General features: G+C 38.5%; 1 pseudogene; it reads right to left on the bottom strand.

Annotated features, from left to right (window-relative positions):
• Nucleotides 1–2,396: 2,396 nt before the first annotated feature.
• LOC108296991 overlaps nucleotides 2,397–9,377 on the bottom strand; it is a 23,124-nt pseudogene continuing 16,143 nt past the window's right edge.

The following is a 9,377-nucleotide window of genomic DNA, read 5'->3' as shown; positions in this document are numbered from 1 at the left end:
AGAAAAAACTAAGATTAGAGCAGAACTGAAGGATACATAGAAACGAAAAACTCTTCAAATATCAGTGAATCCAGGAGCTGTGTTTTTTGAAAAGAACAAAATAGACCACTAGCAAGACTAATAAAGAAGAAAAGAGGGAAGAATCAAATAGATGCAACAAAAAAATGATAAAGGGGATATCACCACCAATCCCACAGAAATACAAACTACCATCAGAGAATCTATAAACACCTCTATGCCAATAAACCAGATAATCTAGAAGAAATTGATAAATTCTCAGACACTTACACCCCCCACCCAAGATTAAACCAGGAAGAAGTCAAATTCCTGAATAGACCAATAACAAGGTCTGACGCTGAGGCAGCAATTAATAGCCTACCAACCAAAAAAACATTCAGGACCAGACAGGCTCACAGCTGAGTTCTACCAGAGGTACAAAGAGGAGCTGGTACCATTTCTTCTGAAACTATTCCAAACAATAGAAAAAGAGGAAATCCTCCCTAACTCATTTTATGAGAATACCTTTATTTTTAATAGTAGTTGATAATGTAAATAACATTGCAGTACATAATTCAATCTCACTTCTTTTTTCAATATTATATAATTTAGACTGCACTAATTTTGGCTTTTTCTCATCTAGCTGTTTCTTCAATATAAGTTTGTTACAATTTTGAACCTTTGTTCTCTAATCCCAAACAATTTGGATTTTTAATAGTTTTTTGGCTGTATAACATGGCCAGCCTCTGGAATCAGACAGTCCTCAGTTCTGAATTTTAGTCATTTAAGAGCTGCATGGATTCAGGCAAGCTATTTAATCTCTTCTATGCTGCAGTTTCCACATCTGTGTAATGGGGATAGCTGTAGTACCCACCTCATAGCACTTGTGAGAAATAAATGACATTTTCCATAAAAGCATGGTATAGGTACAAAAATAGACATATAGACAAATGGAACAGGATACAGAACCCAGAAACAAAGCTGCACACCTACAATCATCTGATCTTCGACACTAATAAGCAATGTGGAAGGGACTATATATTCAATAAATCATGCTGGAATAACTGACTAGCCATATGCAGAAGATCAAAATTGAACTCCTACCTTGCATCATATACAAAACTTAAGCTGAATTAAAGACTGAAATGTAATACCTAAACTACAAAAACCCCAGAAGAGAAACTAGGAAATACTATCCTGGACATCAGCCCGGGCAAAGACTTTGACTAACTTCCCAAAAGCAATTGCAACAAAAACAAAAATCGACAAGTGGGACCGAATTAAACTAAAGAGCTTCTGTACAGCAAAAGGAACTATTAACAGATTAAACAGACAACCTACAGAATGGGAGAAAATATTTTCAAGCTATGCATCAAAGAAAGGTCTAATATCCAGAATGTGTAAGGAACATAAATGTAGAATTCAACAAGTAAAAAACAAATAACCCCATTAAAAATGGGCAAGGGTCATGAACAGACATTTCTCAAAGGAAGACATACATATGGCAAAAAATGCTCAACATCACTAATTATTAGTGTAATGTAAATCAGAACCACAATGTGAGATTCACTGGTTAGAATGGCTATTATTAAAAAGATAAAAGTAACAGATTTTGGCAAGGTTGTGGAGTAAAAGGAGTATCTACCTTATAGAACTTGTGAGAAATAAATGACGTTTTCCATGTATGTTCCAATTATATGCTGTTTGTGGGGATGTAAATTAGTTCAGCCATTGTGAAAAGCAGTTTGGAGGTTTCTCAAAGAACTTAGAACTACTATTTAACCCAGCAGTTCCATTACTGATATATACCTGCCCCCGCCCCCCCCCAAAAAAAATAAATCATTCTGCCAAAAAGACACATGAACTTGTATGCTCATCACAGCATTATTCACAATAGCAAAGACATGGAATGAACTTGGTGCCCATCAACAGTGAACTGGATAAAAATAATGTGGTATATATACACCATGGATTGCTGCATAGCCTTAAGAAATAATCAAATCCTTTCAGCAACATGGATGCTGCTGCAGTCCGTTATCCTAAGCAAATTAATGCAGAAACAGAAATCTAATACTGAATGTTCTTACTTGTAAGTGAGAGCGAAACATTGAATGCATATGGGCGTAAAGACAGGAACAATAGACATTGGGGATTACTAGAGGAGGAAGGGTGGGAAGGGGAAGAGGTTTGAAAAACTACCTATTAGATACCATGCTCACTACCTGGGTGATGGGATCTTTTGTATGCCAAATCTCAATGACATGCAATTTAGTTATGTAACAAACCTACACATGTACATACTGAACCTAAAATAAAAGTCGGAAAAAAGCAGATGGAATAAAAATTAGTTCTAATTTGGAAATTGAAAGTTATTAACAGCATTTTTATTTTTTGAGGAGTGTACATTTTATTAGAAACCGTAAATACTTTTCAGAAGACATCTTCAATCAAGGCTCTTGTGTGGCCTACACAGAAAACTGAAGCTTTTTGGATTAGGGGCAAGGAGAGGGACAGTACAGAGGAAAAGGACCCCTCACAATGAATGGCCTTCAGCTAGCTTATCAGCTTTTCCTATAGCTTCTTCAATGGGTCCCACCGTGTGGAAGGCCTGTTCTGGGAAATGGTCATATGCACCTGGCAAAATCGGCTGGAATCCTTTGATGGTATCCTTCAGGGGTACCATCTTCTCCATGTGACCTGTAAAGATCTCAACAACATGGAATGGCTAAGACAAGTAATGCTGTATTTTCTGTGCAAAGAGCATGGTCAACTTGTCATCCTGAGAAAGTTCATCCATACCCAGGATGGCAATGATGTCTTGAAGGGATTTGTAGTCCTGTGGGATCTTTTGCACCCCATGGGCAGCATCATAATGCTCATAGCCAACCATGTTGGGATCCATGATATATGAAGTGGAGTCTAGAGGATCCACAGCTGGATTGATGCCCAACTCAACAATGACATGTGACAGCACAATGGTAGCATCCAAATGGGTAAAAGTAGTAGCAGGGGCAGGGCCAGTCATGTCATCAGCAGGCACATAGATATCCTGTACAGAGGTGACAGATCCCTTGTTGGTGGTGGCAATTATTTCCTGCATAGTACTCAAGTCAGTGGTCAGGGTAGGCTGATAGCCCACAGCAGAATGGATTCTGCCCGATAAGGCAGACACCTTTGCGTCAGCCTGGGTGAAGCAAAAGATGTTATCAATAAATAGTAGTACATCTTTATCTTCTTGATCTGTGAAGTATTCAACCACAGTTCAGTCAGGGCTACCTGGGCATGAGCACCAGGTGGTTCAATCATTTTACATATACGAGCACTACCTTGGAGATGGCATGTTTTAAGTTGATAAAACCAGATCATGGCATAAATCATTGCCCTCATGGGGTCTTGTCACCAACACCAGCAAACACAGAGTAACCACCATGGGCTCTGGCAACATTGTCTATTAACTCCATGATCACTACAGTCTTGCCAACTCCAGCACCACCAAAAAGTCAAATTTTGCCACCTTTGGCATAGAGAACTAGTAGATCCACAACCTTGATATCAGTCACCAGAATTTCCTGCTCAACAGTCATTTCTATGAACTCAGGAGCCTCAGAATGAATGGGAGCAAACTGTTTGGTTTTGATGGGACGTCTTTCATCAGGCTCCCCAGTGATATTCATGGTTCTGCCCAGTCTGAGGACCAACAGGGATTTTGCTTGGTGCACCAGAATCCAGGACTTTTTGGCCTCTAACCAAGCCTTCTGTATCACCCACAGCAATGGTCCTTACTGTGCTCTCACCCAAATGCTGGGTCACCTCCAAAATCAGCCTGGTCTCCCTGCCTTGCATTTCCATCTATTTAGGATAGGTGGTAGTCCTTCATCAAACTGGAGATCTACCACTGCATTAATGACTGCCACAAAGTGCCAGGTGACAGCATCTGCCTTCAACAAAGGAGATGTTTGTGCTGCATTGTCCCTGGCATGCTGGACTGCTGTGGGAATGGCTTGCAGTAAGAGCTGAGCTAGGGGTAGCGATGCTGAAGGACTGAGTCCTTGCAAGGCCTTAGAGGCTGAGGCAGTGGCCACATGACTCACAACATGGTGGAGTCCGGGTGGTCTAGCACTTTCAATTTTGAAAGGTATTACTTTTGTAGAAACTGACTTTTTTTTCTGCAAAAAATCTCTAAAATGTGATCAAAACCACTCTTTTTAAATTTACTTACATTTTTAAATCTAAGCCCTGTGCTATGTTTGCAATTTTTTAATTTAGATGCTTTGAAGAAATATGTATTCTGAGCATATAAAAACCCAGAGGTGGTTAAGAGTTTGGCATTAACTTATGATGGGAAAACGAAGTGGTCAGAAATGTTTTTCAGACATTTTTAATTAAATTTGTTTTAAAAATAAACTAATTTATCCGGCCATTTCAACTTATTTTTTTGTGGCAAATATTTATAGACTTTTATAAACCTTTTGTTACTGTTTCCTGATTTACCATTATTGATCTTTTGAATATGGATTGGGTAATTCTTTCTTATAATTGAAGTGGAATATAGAGCAGAATCCTACTGAAAAGGTTTGTGATAACATGTTGCAGCAGATATTCAGTAAATAGCTGCGTGATATCTGAGTAATTATTTTAAATTGATTTTACTTTTTAGAGACATTTTAGGTTCAAAGTTGAGCAGAAATTATAGAGTTCCCTTCCACACACAAACTCCTCCACAGTCAACGTCCTACACCTGAGTGGTACATTTTTCTCAAGTGATGAACCTACACTGACAACGTTATCTCCCCAAATCATGGCTTACATTAGAGTTCAGACTTGGTGTCATACATTCTCTAGGTTTGGATAAATGTATACTGATATGCATCAACCATTATATTATACAGAATAATTTCGCTGACCAAAAAATGCTCTAAGCTTTACCTGTTCACCCATTTCTCACCCTGGACACCTGGCAATCACTATCTTTTTACTGTCTCTGTAGTTTTGCCTTTTCCAGCATGTCATCTGTTGGAATCCTACAGTATTCAACCTTTCCATATATGCTTCTTTCACTTCAAAATATGCATTTAAAGTCTCTCCAGGCCTTTTCGTAGCTTGATAGTTCATTTTTTAATTGTTGAATAATATTTCATTGTCTGGATATACCACAGTTTTGCTGAAGGGCATCTTGGCTTCTTCCAAGTTTTGTCAATTATGAATAAAGCTGTTATAAATATCTGTGTGCAGGGTTTTTGGTGGACATGAGTTTTAAACTCATTTAGGTAAATACCAAGGAGAGCAATTGCCAAATCATATGGTAAGAGTATGTTTAGTGTTTTAAGAACTGCCAAACTGTCTTCTGAACTAGCTATACTACTTCACATTCCTACCAGCAATGAATGAGAGTTTCCATTGCTCCACGTACCTGTTAGCATTTGGTGCTGTTACTGTTATGGATTTTGATCGTTCCAAGGGATGTGTAGTGGACAAAGCCACCCAGAGGGTTGATGCTCTTGTCAGACAGGTCATAGTCAGTGGAGGTATGGTTCTTGATACATTAACTGTCCTTGATCAGGTAGCCCTAGCCAATCTTAAAGATCTTGTTGATCTCAGTGCAGTGATGGTAGCCTTTCTGACCAGTGTGTGCCACAGGGAAGGCTGCACAAACATGATGCCATGCTCTAATGCAGATCACCTTGCACAGGCCTTGGTGGGTCTTGAGGGGCAGCTTCTTGCTGTGCCAATGACTGGTGACCCTTTTGTATCCTTTGCCTGTGGTCATCCCAATGATGTCGATCATTTCTTCCTGACCAAACATATGGTTCACAGGTACCTGCTGCTTGAGCCTCTCCCAGGCCCAGTCCGGCTTCTTCTTCTTTTTTTAAAAAATTTTACTTTAAATTCTTGGGTACATGTGCAGATCTTGCAGGATTGTTACATAGGTATACAGATGACATGGTGGTTTGCTGCCTCCATCCCTCTGTCACCTACATTAGGTATTTCTCCTAATGTTATCCCTTCCCAATCTCCCCACACCCTGCTATGCCTCCCTTAGCCCCCAAACCCCCAACAGACCCCAGTGTGTGATGTTTCCCTCCCTGTGTCTGTGTGTTCTCATTGTTCAACACCCACTTATGAGTGAGAACATGTGGTGTTTGGTTTTCTGTGCTTGTGTCAGTTCGCCGAGAATGATGGTTTCCAGCTTCATCCATGTCCCTGCAAAGGACATGAACTCACTGTTTTTTATGGCTACATAGTATTCCATAGTGTATATGTGCCAGATTTTCTTTATCCAGTCTATCTTTGATGGGCATTTGGGTTGGTTACAAGTCTTTGCTATTGGGAACAGGGCTGCAATGAACATACATGTGCATGTGTCTTTAAAACAGATTGATTTACAATCCTTTGGGTATATATCCAATAATGGGATTGCTGGGTCAAATGGTATTTCTATTTCTAGATCCTTGAGATATCGCCACACTGTCTTCCACAATGGTTGACCTAATTTACACTCCCACCAACAGTGTAAAAAGCATTTCTATTTCTCCACATCCTCTCCAGCATCTGCTGTCTCCAGATGAATGATCGCCATTCTAACTGGCGTGAGATGGTATCTCAATGTGGTTTTGATTTGCATTTCTTTAATGACCAGTGATGATGAGCATTTTTTCATGTTTGTTGGCCTCATGTATGTCTTTTGAAAAGTGTCTCTTTATATCTTTTGCCCTCTTTTTCAAGGGATTGTTTTTTTTCTTGTATATTTGTTTTAGTTCTTTGTAGATTCCGGATATTAGCCCTTTGTCAGATGGGTAGCTTGCAAAAATGTTTTCCCATTCTGTTGGTTGCTGGTTCACTCTAATAATTGTTTCTTTTGCTGTGCAGAAGCTCTTTAGTTTAATTAGATCTTATTTGTCTATTTTGGCTTTTGCTGCCATTACTTTTAGTGTTTTAGTCATGAAGTCCTTGCCTATGCCTATGTCCTGAATGGTATTGCCTAAGTTTTCTTCTAGGGTTTTTATGGTGTTAGGTCTTATGTTTAAATCTTTAATCCATCTTGAGTTAATTTTTGTAAAAGGTGTAAGGAAGGGGTCCAATTTCAGCTTTCTGTACATGGCTAGCCAGTTTTCCCAACACCATTTATTAAAGAGGGAATCCTTTCCCCATTGCTTGTTTTTGTCTGGTTTGTCAAAGATCAGATGGCTGTAGATGTGTGGCATTACTTCCAAGGCCTCTGTTCTGTTCCATTGGTCTATATCTCTGTTTTGGGACAAGTAACATGCTGTTTCGATTACTGTAGCTTTGTAGTATAGTTTGAAATCCAGTAGTGTGATGCCTCCTGCTTTGCTCTTTTTGCTTACGATTGTCTAGGCTATGTGGGCTCTTTTTTGGTTTCATATGAAGTTGAAAGTGGATTTTTCCAGTTCTGTGAAGACGTTCAATGGTAGCTTGGTGGAGATAGCATTGAATTTATAAATTACTTTGGGCAGCATGGACCTTTTCACATTATTGATTCTTCCTAACCATGAGCATGGAATATATCTCCATCTGTTTGTGTCCTCTCTTACTTTCTTGAGCAGTGGTTTGTAGTTGTCCTTGAAGAGGTTCTTTGTTAGTTGTATTCCTGGGTATTTTATTCTCTTTGTAGCAATTGTGAATGGGAGTTCACTCATGATTTGGCTCTCTGTTTGTCTGTTATTGGTGTATAGGAATGTTTGTGATTTCTGCACATTGATTTTGTATCCTGAGACTTTGCTGAAGTTGCTTATCATCTTAAGGAGATTTTAGGCTGAGATGATGGCATCTTCTAAATATACAATCACGTGGTCTGCAAATAGAGCAATTTGACTTCCTCTTTTGCTAATTGAATACCCTTTATTTCTTTTTCTTGCCTGATTGCTCTGGCCAAAACTTCCAATACTGTGTTGAATAGGAATGGTGATAGAGGACACACTTGTGTAGTGCTAGTTTTCAAAGAGAATGGTTCCATTTTTTGCCCATTTAGTATGATGTTGGCTGTGGGTTTGTAATAAATAGCTTTTATTATTTTGAGGTATGTTCCATTGACACCTAGTTTATTAAGTGTTTTTAGCATAAAGAACTGTTGAATTTTTTCAAAGGTCTTCTCAACATCTATTGAGATATTCATATAATCATGTGGATTTTGTCTTTGGTTCTGTTTATGAGATGGATTATGTTTATAGATTTGTGTATGTTGAACCAGCCTTGCATCCCCAGGATGAAGCCTAATTGATCATGATAGATAAGCTTTTTGATGTGCAGTTGGATTTGGTTTGCCAGTATTTTATTGAATATTTTTGCATCGATGTACATCATGGATATTGGCCTGAGATTTTCTTTTTTATTTGTATCTCTGCTAGGTTTTGCTATCAGACTGATGTTTGTCTCATAAAATAAGTTGGAGAGGATTCCCTGTTTTTGTATTGTCAGGAATAATTTCAGAAGGAGTGGTACCAGTTCCTCTTTGTACATCTGGTAGAATTGGGCTGTGAACCTGTCTGGACCTGGACTTTTTTTGGTTGATAGGCTATTAATTGGTACCTCTACTTCAGACCTTCTTATTGGCCTATTCAGGGTTTCAACTTCTTCCTGGTTTAGGCTTGGGCGGGTAAGTGTCCAGGAATTTATCCATTTCTTCTAGATTTACTGGTTTATGTGCATATAGTTATTTGTAGTAATCTCTGATAGTAGTTTGTATTTCTGTGGAATCGGTGGTAATATCCCCTTTATCATTTTTTATTGCATCTATTAAATTCTCTTCTCTTTTCTTTTTTTATTAGTCTGGCTAGCAGTCTATCTATTTTGTTGATCTTTTCAAAACACCAGCTCCTGGATTCATTGATTTTTGAAGGTTTTTCTGTGTCTCTATCTCCTTCAGTTCTGCTCTGATCTTAGTTATTTCTTGTCTTTGCTAGCTTTTGAATTTGTTTGATCTTGCTCCTTTAGCTCTTTTATTTGTGACTATAGGGTGTCGATTTTAGATCTTTCCTCACTTCTCATATGGGCATTTAGTGCTAACAATTTCCCTCTAGACACTGCTTTAAATGTGTCCCAGAGATTGTCGTACATTGTGTCTTCATTCTTATTGGTTTTGAAGAACAATCTTTATTTCTGCCTTCATTTCATTATTTATCTAGTAGTCATTCAGGAGCAGGTTGTTCAGTTTCCATATAGCTGTGCGGTTTTGAGTGAGTTTCTTAATCCTGAGTTCTAATTTGATTGCACTGTGGTCTGAGAGATTGTTTGTTGTGATTTCTGTTCTTTTGCATTTGCTGAGAAGTGATTTACTTCCAATTATGTGGTCAATTTAAAAATAAGTGCAATGTGGTGCCAAGAAGAATGTATATTCTGTGGATTTGTGATGGAGAGTTCTGTAG

The sequence above is a fragment of the Cebus imitator genome, unplaced genomic scaffold (assembly GCF_001604975.1).
Source record: "Cebus imitator isolate Cc_AM_T3 unplaced genomic scaffold, Cebus_imitator-1.0 Scaffold759, whole genome shotgun sequence".
NCBI lineage: Eukaryota > Metazoa > Chordata > Mammalia > Primates > Cebidae > Cebus > Cebus imitator.
The sequence above is the reverse complement of the archived record's forward strand: the minus strand, read 5'-3'. Positions and strand labels throughout refer to the sequence as shown.